General features: G+C 43.3%; 1 protein-coding gene across 3 annotated transcripts in view; it reads right to left on the bottom strand.

The window, feature by feature from the left end:
• TSC22D2 (TSC22 domain family member 2) overlaps positions 1-14,377 on the bottom strand; it is a 149,857-nt gene that overhangs the window by 94,851 nt on the left and 40,629 nt on the right. Inside the window, exon 2 of one of the 3 annotated variants that reach the window (XR_013602635.1) lies at positions 2,148-2,296. The exons of the other annotated variants lie outside the window; for them this stretch is intronic. The gene's annotated coding sequence lies outside the window, so the exon portion shown is untranslated. The remainder of the gene's footprint in view (positions 1-2,147; positions 2,297-14,377) is intronic. 3 annotated transcript variants of the gene reach the window in all.

Below are 14,377 nucleotides of genomic sequence, written 5' to 3'. Positions count from 1 at the left end.
AAAAGCATACCACCAAACACATCCAAAGCTGTCAGATCATTCAGGATCTTCCCCACCAGCTCTTGCAGAAAATGACCTTTCTGGCAGCCTCATCCAACATGGACGCCAGAAGAGAGAACCTGCTGTCTAAACTGAACTACACCCTCCAGACAACAGTAGACACAAAGGTCCTGCCGGTTGGAACCCTGCTCAATAAAGAAATAAATGCAGAGTTCAGAACGTAAAAGCACCATCAGTGAACAAAACTGACATGAATAAAGCAAAATGGCAACCATTTGTAGTCAGAACAAGGCAGTGAGAAACAGATTCGCATCTTACTCAGAAGTTTTAAATATGCCCAGTAGGAAGTTTCCAAGCATGACCTTCAATAAGGAGTTTAGGTCATTGCTTCATTTACAAACCTTATTTTTTCAACAGCAGTTCTCAAGACCAAGTCTCAAGAAAATGTATTCCAAGATTTCAGCCAATCAGCTTACAGGCTTCCTAGAAAGAAGGGTTTTGGTTGTTAAAGGAAAGCATTTAGATAATGAGTACAACAACGTTTGAACAGGACTGTATTTGTTGCCTACAGAAGAGTCAAAGGTTCAATAATAATTCTGTGGTTCTTCAGATCACCAAATCCAGAGGCAGTATGGCTGTTAAAGAAAACTTTTGACAATACAAATAATTCAAACATATCTTAGCTGAAAAGGAAAAAAATTAGTTAACAGAAATTCAAGGATGATCCACCACAAAGCGGTTAGTCAACTGATCTACGCCAGAACTGCACTCTGTGCCAGTGTTCCAAACCAGATAGAAAATTCTGTAGCAAAGAGGCCTAAACACATTTAAGAGTTCCGCAAGAATGCCCGTTTCCAGAGATCAACGCTGCATCAAGTAGTAAATGCTGTAAGAAGTGAAGAAAAAATCAGGAGCGGAGAATTCAGTGTGATCACTTATCAGTCAACATGTTAAAATATCGTTGTGCTCTGTGCATGCAACCTCAAACTTCTGATCAGGGCCATAACTAAAGCTAACAAGGTTGTGGGTAAACTCATAACATTGGTTCTATATTACTTTTACTTGGATTACAATCTTGTATTTATAAATCCCTTCAGTAAGGGTTCAGTTATAGGTGCCAAACAAGATTAATCAGGTAGCCAAAATCAAGACCACATTTCCACTTGAATGAGGCTAGCACAAACTGAACCCTGAAAATATCAATGTATGTAACTAGTGAAAGAATAATGTAGTTATCTTCAGCAGATCAAAATCTCTGGGCCCTACTCTTTTTTTACTGTTTGCTAGCAAGTGTGCCATTTGGCTATCAAAACTAATATATCAACAGTCTGGGCAATGGTGCTTGGGTTGCATCTCTAATCTGTGGATACGCAACAGCAAACGTAAACATTATTCTTGTCCGATGTCTTACTGAAGCAACAATTCATTTTTTTAAAGCATTTTCTGTACTCTATATGTCATCATAGTCTCTCCAGGGAAAAGCAGGAGAGTGATAAAGATTTGTCATGAACAATAAACGAGTAATGGTCAAAGTTTCTATGCTGCACAGATTTATAGAAACTCAGATCTCTGGCCAAGACAAAATGCCACATTTTATTCCAACAAGTAATTTTTAAGGATAATGTCTATCTGTAGAACCTCCTCATATCAAAGTCAAATTATTTGAATTAAGATTCTGGTCATGGCAGAACCTATTTGCAAAACAGACAGAATGGTGTATGCGGTCGTTGTAAAAGTAGTTTTACCTGCAGTTAACTAAAGCGTGTCCGCTTATTTGTTGGAGAATAATTTAGAGAATCTGAACACGGATATCAGCAAGAGAATAAGACAAGAATAAAATGTTCGAGTTTGCATGGAACTTCCACAGATCGTGTATAGGAGGATTTAATGAAAGGCAGGAGCCAGTAAGCAACGCCCCTTAAAACTCTATTTACACCAAAATATTTGTGGTGATTGGAGAAGGTATACGATTATAGGTTTCTTCATCACCATTCCTTAAGAAGCTGGGCATCTAAGCATGCTACTTGCAGCTAGTAATTTTCCTGACCGTTTGCCAGCATTAATTACACTCTAGAAATAAAATTGCACCTTTAGAATTGATTTTGCCAATGTAATACATCTTGTAACGAGCAATTTGTCAAACTCACCAATGACTGGTTTGTTGGATTTCTCATGATGAATTCAGAAAGCATTGGATATATCTAGAAGCCTGTCTAACATGATGCTAAGAAGATGTGGTATGGTAGAAGATATTCCTCTTGTTCTCCCATGACACCACAATAAAGCATCAAAACGCCTGTTGGATCAAGAAGTATAGGTGCATTCATCAATAGCAAATCAAATATCTTAGTTTCATTTATTTATGGGTGAAGTAGTTATAGGCATCAGAATGTGACTGTTTTGATGCAGTTAAAACAACTATAGACTGTATACATATAAACACCAATTAAGATATAGGAATGGACATAAAAGGTTTTATAAAATGGTAGTTTTCATTCTAGATAGGAGTATGCATGTGCCAACTGTATATAGCCAAGCAAAGGTATAAAGTGTAATTGTTTTTGAGATACCATGGGCCTTACTGCCAAAAAGTTTTGTCCTCACCGATCACATTTGTATACTGAGAAGGGAAAAAACGAAACAAAAACACGCACACAAATGTTCATGCATTTATATTGTTTTAAAATATTAAAATGCCATTATGAAATGCCAAACAGAATATCTGCTATTTAGTGGACTGAGACTATTCATTTTAAAACAAAATTCAAGAAGGTGTACAGCAGAACAAATGTACAGACTTCTATTACCAGCAAGTCAGCTAAAATAAATCTGGGCAGCTGTCCATTGGATTTGCTGTATTTTGGGGGCAGTAGAGAAATGTTTTTAATTTCCAATTGACTAAGTACGTGCAGCTTTCATGAAGCGCTCCACACAAGTTCACCGCACAAGTTGCTTTTAAAAATAATCCAAAGCAAAAAAAATAAAAAATACCTAATAACATTTTAAAGTTGTTGTTAATGGGCTAAAATGTTACTACGTTTATCCTAGATGATTATAAAAGGACAACCCACCTTTTTGGGGGTAGGGGGGAGTTGAAGAAAGAAGGACAAAGGAGGTAGGGGGTTCGGAGGAAGGTTCTGTATCATTCCTAATATCACATTACCACACTAATCACGGGGAAAGCTAAATACAGAGAAGAAAGTTTACCATTTACTATAGACAATAAAAACGTTTTAAAAATGCATAATATATTCCCTTTTACAAACTACAATGACGTGCTTCTTAAGGTATGGTCTCAAAGTTTTGATTGCTCGGTTATTTACTGTAAAAATTCCTGTGGCAAAGAAAAAAACTGTACTGATCAATGTCTAGTAGAGGAAACATTTGTTTAATTCCAGTATCAGTTCATTTTTATTGTGTAACTGATGAAAGCAGAGTGAAAGTGAGTGTAGAGGAAGAGGTTTTTGTGCATGTTGCCACACAAAATATGGAAAAATAAAAAGCAAAACAAAGACATCACTAAAAGATTCATTGAGATGAATCGTGATGCATTGTTCAAAATATTGAAAAGCAAAGCTTACAATTTCCCAAAAGTGTATTGATTATATATATATATATTTTTTTTTTTTTTTTTTTTTTTACCAACAGGCTTTTTTTGAAACCTGGAAGTCTTACTTACTAAAAAAATTACATAGGATTGTGTAGTCCAACCTCAAGTTCCGTTTCATTGGTATGCGGCAATACTGACACTTGGATTCGTTTCATGGATTTTGTCCTAAAAGGAATTTACTCAGATGCTCAACTGACTCTAGGTATGAGATGCCAGAGTATTGTGTAAAAAAAAAATGTTAAAAAACGTATTAATTAATAATGCTCAGGTGACGAAGTTGGTTCAAAGTATGCTTGTTTATTGTATTTATTTCTGATATTTACTTTAAATAGCACCTCATTTATAGTGCCGTCAGTTTGTTTGCCCAATTATGCTTCGAATTATTATTCTCCTTGTTATTTAAAGTTGTATAAAGTCTAAGTGACACGCTGTGCGATGTGAGCGCTTGCTTAGGTGGTGATTTATTCTAGTCTCCTTCACAAACAAGGACTTTTTTTGAAAAATAGCAGAATTGACAGGCTTATTTTAAAATTAGTAAAAACAGCCACAAAAGTAACATTTATTGGAACAATATGGTTGCCTATTTAGACAGTGCTTTATTTTCCTTTTATCCTTTTTTGTAGCGAGTTTACGAAAAAATAACCAACATTTTTACCATCTCATCAGCTTGGCAAGGTTAGACCAATTGCCTGTACCAATGCCGGTTTGAATGGCATACGCCAACTTAAGCTTTCATTCTTCTTGAGGTATCAATTATGAGTTTTTTGTGAAATATGGATTGTGTCTGTGTGAAATTATAGCACCCAGTGGTTCCCATTCTCACAAATCTTGCGGAATTAGTCCTAGGGAAAGGGGATGGATAGGAGGGTAGCAGGGACAAAACATTAAACATGCAGTATCCAGCTTTTATAATCAATTCCAAGGTGTGGAAATCGGAATGGAAAAGTAATTGTGAACGGTGATGACTATTTACTTGGTGAAGCACAACCAAGCCTAAGTAACGGCCTCTTACAATCCAGGGCTTGGATCCTTAAGCAGAAAGACGCTGCTCTTGCACCCCGACATATATGAGCATACCATTTTTCCACTTCCCCTGGCTCCTTTCTGGATTTCCGTGGAATCCTCTGCAGCACATTCAATGCATGTAAATCAAGTCTGCAGCAGTCATATCCAACGTAGTATTCGTTAAAATAAATTAACAAAAACACGTTTGGAAGCTTAAGTATATGCACAGAACTTACAAGTAGAGAGAAGCATGCAAATTTGATTCACGAAGGGAAAAAAATAAAAAATGCGCCCTTCTATATATATACATCATCAGCTCTGGTATCAAACAGCTGTGTGTGCCATTATTAGATCCATAAACAGGCATGTGCCAGACATGCATGAACGGCCTTATTATACATGGGTGTTTCTTTGATGGGGGAGTTCCCCAATTCAAGCTACGAATAGTAAAACATTTTAGGTTTATGTGTTGATGGAACTTTAACACCATGTCGCTGGTCACAACCCCCACCCTCCTACCCCACATACACAAATCACACATCTTCCTTGGTTTACCCATATGCCAAACCGCTTTAGATCATGCTATCCTGAGAGCAGCTTTGACACGGACATGGTTGTATATACAACATTCGGGTACCAGCGAGTGATCGGTCCAGGATTTAAAGCAGGAACATTTTTCAGATGAAGAATACTGAACACACTTAATAAAGGACCATGGTATGGTCTCTTAGACAAGCAGGCTCCAAATGGGGGATAATCGGTACAACCCACCCTAGAAAGGCAGGGGGTGGTGCCAGAGTCTTAGGTAATTTACTTCTATTTAAAATGGTTTCACATTAAGCTCCTTTATAAGCTGATGAGGTCTATAAACTAAGCACAAATATGCAATCACATTTAATGTAATTCAGACTATTATTAACACCTTCGACGCGGATGACGAGCTGGGCTCGTCATGAGGTAGCCTCCTGCTACGCTGACGAGCCCAGCTCGTCACGTAACATGCGCTTTCGCATATCTCAGCGTGCGAGCGGAATTCCGCCCGCACGCATGCGGTTAAGCTACCAAAAATTCAAAGAAACCTATCATGAGGTTCCCGCAAGTGTCAGCAAATATACTATTAGCCAAATTAATGTTTAAACGCTAAAACCACCACAGGGTGGTTATTAGTTATACTGCACGTTTTAACTGTGAAACAGTGAGCACTTATCCTGAACACCAACTAAATTACAACAGAACGTAAACCATGTTTTTACTGAAGTAGAAAGAAAAGACATTCAGAACTAAAACAAATAGAGAAATCAATATGAGTAGATGAATTTTTGTGAGTGTGAACTTTAACTGCAGCTTTCATGCTGCCATCGATAACCCTATCAATCTAGATAAAACATAAAATTACAAAATAAAATATATAAATTAGCTTTATGGATAGCATCATTCGAAAGCTGGAGTTTCTAAATAATTATCCATGCATGTACATATGGGACTTGTTCTCTATACACATGTATACCTTTATATATAGTTATGTATCTATAGATTTATTCCTTTAATCCCACTGTAGATTAAAAAAAATGATCCAACTCCTTCCAATTCACTGATCTGTCTGATCCTGTACCTCTTTCAATATATCCTCTACCTCCACTCCTACTCATCCCAAATCTCATTTTACTACTAGGGTCTCCAAAATAGCCCATTCTAGACTCTTCCGTCCTTTAGCCAATCCATCCAACTAAAAGACTCACATTTCCACCGCTTCAATTAACAAATTATATTTCTCTCAATTAATCCACCTTTAACCAACCTTGGGTTGCGGAGTAGCGTGCAACTCACTAAAAATTACTTTAACACCTCGTCAGGGGTAGTACGCTCTAAATCAATACAATTACAATATTAGCTAAGGAGGTCACCATGTCATTAGCAGTGTAGACTAAAGTTCCAGGCTGTAAACAAGTCTTGGATTCTCATCTGGAACTCACAGACAGTCAGGTCCTCAATTGCAGTCTCACTCTGCTGGAAGGCACTAACTTTTGTCAAATGCTGTTTGTTTGTCTACAGGCTTTATCGGTCTAGGACAAAATCAAGGTGCAATGGGCGAAGAGTTACTTTAGGACAGACCTTTGGCACTCACTGCATTGTGCATGGTTAAGAACTAAATCACAAAAAAATGTGTTTCAGGAAAATTCGGTGTGGCAAGGATGATCGTAGTGGACTTTTATCTGGTGATCCTAGAAACCAGGGATTGTATCTATTCAGCTCCATTATATTCCACAGACCTCAGTTTGGAAGACACCTGTATAACCGAGATTCATCTAAGAATAAATTATCTCCTCATGGGTCATCATATACCAAGCTAACTAAAAGGTAAACAGATTGTTGACCTACTCAGACAAGCTGCGCATAAACGAGACATTTTTAGCACTTGCTCGCTGGTATGTACAGCAATAATATAACCAGACTTACTGGAAGAGGATACAAAATATTTTGCCGAGAGGTATTGGGTAGTGAGGTGGCTTAGGAGCAGGTTACAGATCCCAGGCAATGGTTCCAATATAGTTGGTGTGGCCAGTCAATGGCTGTGTTTTCTAGTTGCCATTATTGGTGAGATATGCTTTTTTTGGAGTAGAGCGATTAGGCTTTTTGAAACATTGGGCCCGAATGGTCTTTAACAGGTATGTCTTGGACAGTCTCTTACCGGTTATATTGGAACACCAAGTTACTCAAACAGTGTTTGTGCAGCATTACTCAGATTTGGCGAAACTTCAGTTTAGTAGGTTGTAAAATGAGCTCCATGAGAACACTGCATCTTAAGTCAGCTTGATCTACTGCCCAGAGTTGCTACTTTTGACGATTGCCATAAATGGAGCTGTAAAAATAAATAAAGCATACTGTGACCTGTGCATGACAGGCACAACTGTGAGGATCTCGGACAAGGCAAAAAACACTCACTGGCTTAAATGGTGTGCATTAGTCGAACTTCTTTCAAACTAATCAAAAGTGCAAGATATTTTAGTATTTTAGTCAATAGAAGCCTTCAAAAGTCAAAGCTGATGAAGGGGCATATTTGTTTCAAACTGTACTTTAACACCAAGCCAATAGCAAACAATGGAGCAATAAGTCTGGAAAAGGTTATCTTCTCCAAACTGATTGGAGTGAAAACCACTTGATAAGAAGTGCTCTCTCTCAGTTTGCCCTTGTGCCCTCTTAGGTGGTCTCGGAGTTTGGGTGATGGGAGAATACCAGATAGGTGAGAACTGAATGTGCTCGCTTACACAAGTATTCACTGTGGGAGTCTGGCACCTGAAGAACTACAGAGCTTGGATGTTAGGCTCCAAACCACTCACCAACTATTTCTTGTTTCTTACAAAGAGTAGAGCTGGATTTTAAAGTATGTTGAACTGCTAGGTCCAAACACTGAATCCCAGATAAATTTCCATCGCTACCATATCACCTCAAATGAGGCTCCTGCAAGGCCTGAACACCTACAGCACTGCAGCTGCAAATTTGTGGACTGGTAGAGGCACTATAAAATGACAGGGAGCCACTGCATCTTCATCCCTCTGATCAGTTCTAGGACCTAAAAATTTCACTGGAGATAAGAGACAAGCAAGTTGTCATCCCTCTCCTTGGGAGATCAAGAAATGATCCTGCTCCGAAAACAGGTAAGCAGATGACAGTAGAAGGGGTTTCAACTTCCTATCCTGAATTCTGCAAAGAGTATCTTCTTTTCAGATGAAGGCAAACACCTAAAAAGCTCACATCTGTAACCAGGTCTTTCGTGCCAACTTGCCAGTGGATTAGACTTCAATCCTAGCCCCTCGAGTGGAATGAATAAACCAGTATCCCTCAGTGCACCCCAAGCAAGATACTTTGAGCCACACATTCTCATGTTTAAACCAACACTCTTGAGCTCATGCTGAAGCAATATTCGCAATTACTTCTGCTGGATGCCCAATCGAAAGCTTCACAATAAGTACTCGCAGTCGTCTTGACCTTAAACATTAATGTGATGTACTTGCGACAGCTTTCGAACAGAAAAAAAAACCTTATTCTGGGCAAAACAAACTGGGGAAGAAGCCATATAAATTTGCTTTAACTAGAACTGCCAGAGTGCTCAACAGTGTGAGGGAGGGAGGAGCTTCGCGAGCGTCCAAGATGGTTGCGTGAGCACAGAGCTCCCGGGACCCTCGCCGCTCTTCGCTATTATCCCGATATATATCCTGATTTCGGAGATGGGCTCTTGAAGGCGGACTTTGGCTGATCTCAATACTCCTAAATCTAATTTGAACGTCGGGAGCCGCTGTTACACCGATTTGAACTTTTGCGGCCTGCCCGGGGAGTTGCCGGGGGCTCAGTTAGCCAGCAGGCCGTGGAGTAGTTGAACAACAACGGCTAGTGGGGTTCTCCCCCTGACGGCCTCGTTTTAACTTTGTTTCGTTTTCCTACTCCGGGCCTTATCTGATCGGAAGACGGCTTGGATTTCCCCCTGAGCCGGCTTGGCTTTGCCTCTTCGCCGTGCATCACTGTCGGTGAGCATTCCACATCCAGCTCTCCCGGCATCTCTTATTTTGGGTCACTTTTGTTGACTTTTGGCATCGCTATTAACGGCCATTTTCACCAGGTCTCGCGGGCCCCTTCGGGGCTCCTTTTCCAATATAGCCACCAGACTCTATAACGAGAAGCGCAAGACTAAGACGCCTATCCGAGGGGGACAGACTCAAACCAACATCATGGATCGCTACACCCTTCCTAAGGGATCCCCCGGCGGTACTGGCCGTGCTCCTGAAGACCCTAAGGCTGACCCTGCCACTTCTCCTGAACTATCCCTACAGGATAGTATGAGCGCCATTGCCAGCATGAAGGCTTCTATGGGGCAACAATATGAGGCTCTTGCTTCGAAGATCGATACGGTGGCCGTTGACTCTCATTGGTTTTCGCCAGGTCCGCTCTGATCAAAGTAACTTCAAGTCGTTGGATATCAAGACCTCCAGCCTGACCGCCGACGTCTCTGAAATGCAGACCGAAGTTGGCAATTTGCGTTCCTCAAACGACCCGATGGCTCGCCGACTTGAGGATTTTGAGAATAGGGCCCGGCATAATAACGTACGCATTATTGGGGTCCCTGAGGGCCCTGAACACTCTGCTACCGATCTCCTGGTGGAGGATCTTGTTCTGAATCATCTCGCTCCCACCGGGCTCAGCATATTCTTTTCTGTGGAACGTGCCCATCGAGTTCCGGGTGGGAAGACAAAACCGGGTGCCCCCCCCCCCCACCTATGATTGGGAAACTTTTTCACTTTCGTGACAGAGATGCCATCCTGCAGGCCTCTCGGGTGGACGGCCCGGTGAAGTTCGAGAATGCATCTGTTCATTTCTACCCGGACTTTTCCCAGTTGGTTCAAAGGCAGAGAATGGGCTTTCAGGGAGTGAAGCGCCGGCTACGAGACTTGGGCCTTAAGAACGCCATGCTGTTTCCAACTAGACTGTGGATTGAGTGTGGAGATCGGACATTTTTCTTCGACCGTCCAGACAACGTCAGTGACTGGCTTGACTCTTTGCCTAAGAGAGATGATCGAACTGAGCACCCTGGCGGAGCAGAGGGTGGTTTGCCGGAGCAGGAGTGATACTGTGGTTCCCGATGTCTGAACACTTCCTTTGTTGTTGCAGCAGAGTCCGAATACTTTAGTTTCCTTATGTCTTCTCCTGGATTGGCCCATGGGTGGCGGGGGTGAAATGGGACTCTTTCCTCCTCCTGGGTTTCTTTGTGTAGATTAGTTTAATCTCTGGGTGACAGGCACACTGCAAGTTGGGGTGGCTTTTAGGTCGCATCCAGGGGTGCAGGGTGGGGGGGGAGTTGTAACAGGTTCAAGTTGGGGGGTGGAGGGGGATTTTTATGTGTTTGTTTCTTCTTACAAGGCACCGTATTGTTTTCTTTTTTGCTCCGATCATTGTGTTCCGTGTGGGGTGTACTCTACAGTATTTCTGGACATGGGGGTAGTGAGTTGAGACTACTGTCTTGGAATGTCAACGGGTTAGGTGATAGGATAAAACGAGGGGTTGTTTTACAGTTTCTGAAACGTCATTCTCCGGATTTTGTTCTTTTGCAAGAAACGCATTTAATTGGTAATGCATGTCAAGCTATGAATAGGCGTGGATATCGTCTGGTTGCTCACTGTGGATTTACATCTGGCTCCAGGGGGGTGGGTATTTTGGTTTGGTCTTCCCTCCCATTTGAAATCGATGATGTACTACTTGATGACAGAGGGCGCTATGCCGCGCTCACTGGTGGAAGGGAAGACGCTCTCCTTACTCACAATCTATGTCCCCCCGGACCTGCAGACTTCCACCTTTGCTGATATTGGACGGGCCATTTTAGGGCTTCCTGAAGGTCTTTTGATCCTGGGTGGCGACTTTAATTCGGTAGTTTCTGGCACTTCAGATCGCTACCCTCCTAGGGACTTACCTAGATCTCAGTTGTCGTTGAGTGGGCTATTGGAAACCTTTGGGCTGATAGATAGTTGGAGGTTGATGCACCCTACGCAGTTACAGTACACCTTCCATTCGGGCGTCCACATTTCCTAATGCCGGTGGCCCAATCTTCCTCTATCAGGGAAATTCAACATCTTCCCAGGGGCATCTCCGATCATTCCCCTCTGTGGCTCTGTGTGGAGGCCGGGTTGTGTAGCGAAGGTAGGGTAGCTACCATAAACCCCTGGTATCTCCGTAATCCCAAGACTCGCTCGGAGCTGATAAAGTCCATCAACCATTACTACCTTGATAATGTGGGATCTGTTTCCTCATCTGTGTCACTGTGGGAGGCTTTTAAGACTGTTATACGGGGACATTCTTTGTCGTTAATTGCATGTGCAAAGAAAGCCAAGTACGAGGAATTGGTACGCCTTGAGGCTGACATAACTGCCCTTGAGATTGACCTCGAGGCGGGTGTCACCCGGTCTAAACTCCATTCCCTCAGTTTAAAACAATCTGATTATAAAGCCCTGGTGACCGATACTGCTAAAGTAATGAACAGAGAGCAACAGGGTAGACTGTATGACGTGGGTGATAAGGCTGGTAAACTGATTGCGTGGCTTGACAAGAAGGAAAGAGTGAATCGTGTCGTCCCTGTGATTGAGAGGCCTGATGGAGTATGTGTTACTGACCCGGTTGGAATCGTTGAATGTTTTGTAGACCATTTCCGAACTGTGTATTAGTCGGTCTGTGAAAGGGACGAGGAGGATTCTCAGTTACGTGACATTACGCTGCCCTGCTTATCCGAAGCTGATAGAGATCTAATGGACGCACCGCTCACGATAGACGAAATCGCTGTTGCCATCCGTTCCCTTCGTTCTGGTAAGGCTATGGGCCCCAATGGTTTGCCCATTGAACTGTACAAGCTACGATCCGACAAAATGGCGCCTTATCTTAGGGACATGTTCCTCGAGGCATTGGACTCTGGTTCCCTCCCCGCGGATCAGCGACTGGCCTCTATAGGAGGGTAAGCCGCGCGACCGCTGTGCCTCTTATAGACCTATCTCACTTTTAAATGCCGAACCTAAAATCTTAGCCAAATTGTTAGCTAACCATTTGATTAAGGTGATCAGTGACTTGATTCACCCGGGTCAATCCGGTTTCATCCCGCATCGCAATACTGCCCTTAATCTTCGGCGACTCCATGGAGTTCTCGCGAGAGCTGGAACCCTTTCTGAGTCGGCCATTTTGGCTTCTTTGGACGCCACAATGGCTTTCTATACAATAGAATGGCCGTATCTTTGGGCGGCTCTCACTAAGTTTGGATTTGGCCCCGTTTTCATTGTCTGGGTGAAGCTTCTGTACGAGAGGCCTCTTGCTCAGGTGGTGGTTAATGGTAGGGTCTCCGTCACTTTTGCTCTCGGGCGTTGCACTAAGCAGGGCTGCCCGCTGTCGCCCCTGCTCTTTGCGCTTGCACTGGAGCCTTTGGCTGCCTGGCTCCGCTGGGAGCCCTCGATAAAGGGCATTCGGTGGTCCCCTGATTTCGAGGATCGCATTTCGCTCTATGCGGACGACATCATTTTGTACCTCACCTCTCCCCAGAAATCCCTGAATGTGCTTTTTGACGTGTTGACCTCCTTTGGGAAGAACTCGGGTCTTATTATTAACTGGACAAAATCCTGTGTCTACGTATTGGCTGGCGACCTTCCTCCGCTGCCTCGTAGATTCCTGATTCAGGTATCCGAGACGGGGTTTAAGTATTTGGGGATTCACGTCTCCTTGGATCCCGTTGTCCGCTATGAGCGCAATCTGCTACCCCCTCTCCAACGGTTGAAACTTGATGTTGCGCGCTGGCGTCAGTTGCCGCTCTGGAGTACGGCCCTCTTTAAGATGATGTCACTACCGAGATTTTTATATGCACTCCAAAATTCTTTTGACCCTATCCCTTCAAATTATTTTCGGGAAGTGGAGAGCCTGCAGATGCGTCTGTTTTGGGATGGGCGTGCGCGTATTGCTCTCTCCAAGCTCACGCTCCCTTGGTACGACGGAGGCATCGCCCTCCCTGATATCAAGCGCTATTATTGGGCCTCCCAATTGAGTGCGATTAACCACGCAACCTATGCACCCGGTCCTGCCCCGGCTTTTGAAATGGGCAAACATCTGTTGCCAGACGGACATTATGCTAGAGCGCTCTACTCCAAAGGGATTTGCAAGACACTGGCTGGTCCCACTAGGATTGCTGTAAGAGTCTGGCATGATGCGACTGCGGCTTTGGGTTGGAGTGATAGATTGACTTGTGCGACCCCATTGTATGCATCCGAGAGATTGGGCTGTTTGTGGAGAACAAAAGGTTTTGAGAAGTGGGACATGATTGGCATCAGCAGAGTGGGTGACCTCTGGTCCAAAGGTACTGTTAAAACCTTTGAGATGTTGCGGACGGAATATGAGCTCGGGGACAGGGAATTTTTTAGATCCGTACAGGTGCGTCATGCCCTGCTCTCGGTTTTTACTGCTGGCACTGATATTCCCGAGTCCTCTCCTCTTGAGGATCGTATACTGGACGGCCATGTGCCTGACAGCACGATTTCATTGATTTATAAAAAGTTGATCAATAATCGGGCTGATCTACTTGTGCATTTCAGAGCACTATGGACTGATGATGGGTTGGAGCTGGACGACGAGGATGGCAGTCTGCGTTGTCATCGCCCAATGAAGTCGCCATACCTGCCCGTCTTCGTTTTGTCCAGCTAAAGATCTTGCACTGTGTGTATGTCACTGGTCCAAGTCTGGTTCGAATGGGTTATTCTCTGGATGGGTTGTGTAAGCGCGGGTGCGGTATGCCTGGTACCTTCCTCCACATTCTATGGGATTGCTCGGAGGTGGTTGCGTTTTGGGCACGGGTGCATGCTGTAATGGAAAGGGTTACCGGTCACTGCTGCCTGAGGCCAGGCGTTGCCTGTTGAATGTGTGGGAACTGAATGATTACACTGCCGCTCAGATCCGGTGGGCGACCCTCGGTAACATGATAGCTAAGAGGGACATTGCACAGTTGAGGGGTTCCCAGAGGTCGCCCACGGTATTGGTGTGGAAAGAGGGCATGGATTGGTGAATGTTTAGGGAAAAAAACGTGTATCTAGCTAGGGGAAGACCTAGGAAATGGAACAAAGTCTGGTCCCAGTGGAATGCTTACCGTGGAAATATATGAACCCCCGCATGATTTAATCCCTGACGTCTCCTTATCCCCCTGAACGGCATTCCATGTATCGCTGACTGTTTGTATTTATCGCAATGTTTCCTCAC

The sequence above is a fragment of the Lissotriton helveticus genome, chromosome 11 (genome assembly GCF_964261635.1).
Source record: "Lissotriton helveticus chromosome 11, aLisHel1.1, whole genome shotgun sequence".
Taxonomy (NCBI): domain Eukaryota; kingdom Metazoa; phylum Chordata; class Amphibia; order Caudata; family Salamandridae; genus Lissotriton; species Lissotriton helveticus.
This window is presented reverse-complemented; position numbering and strand designations above follow the sequence as displayed.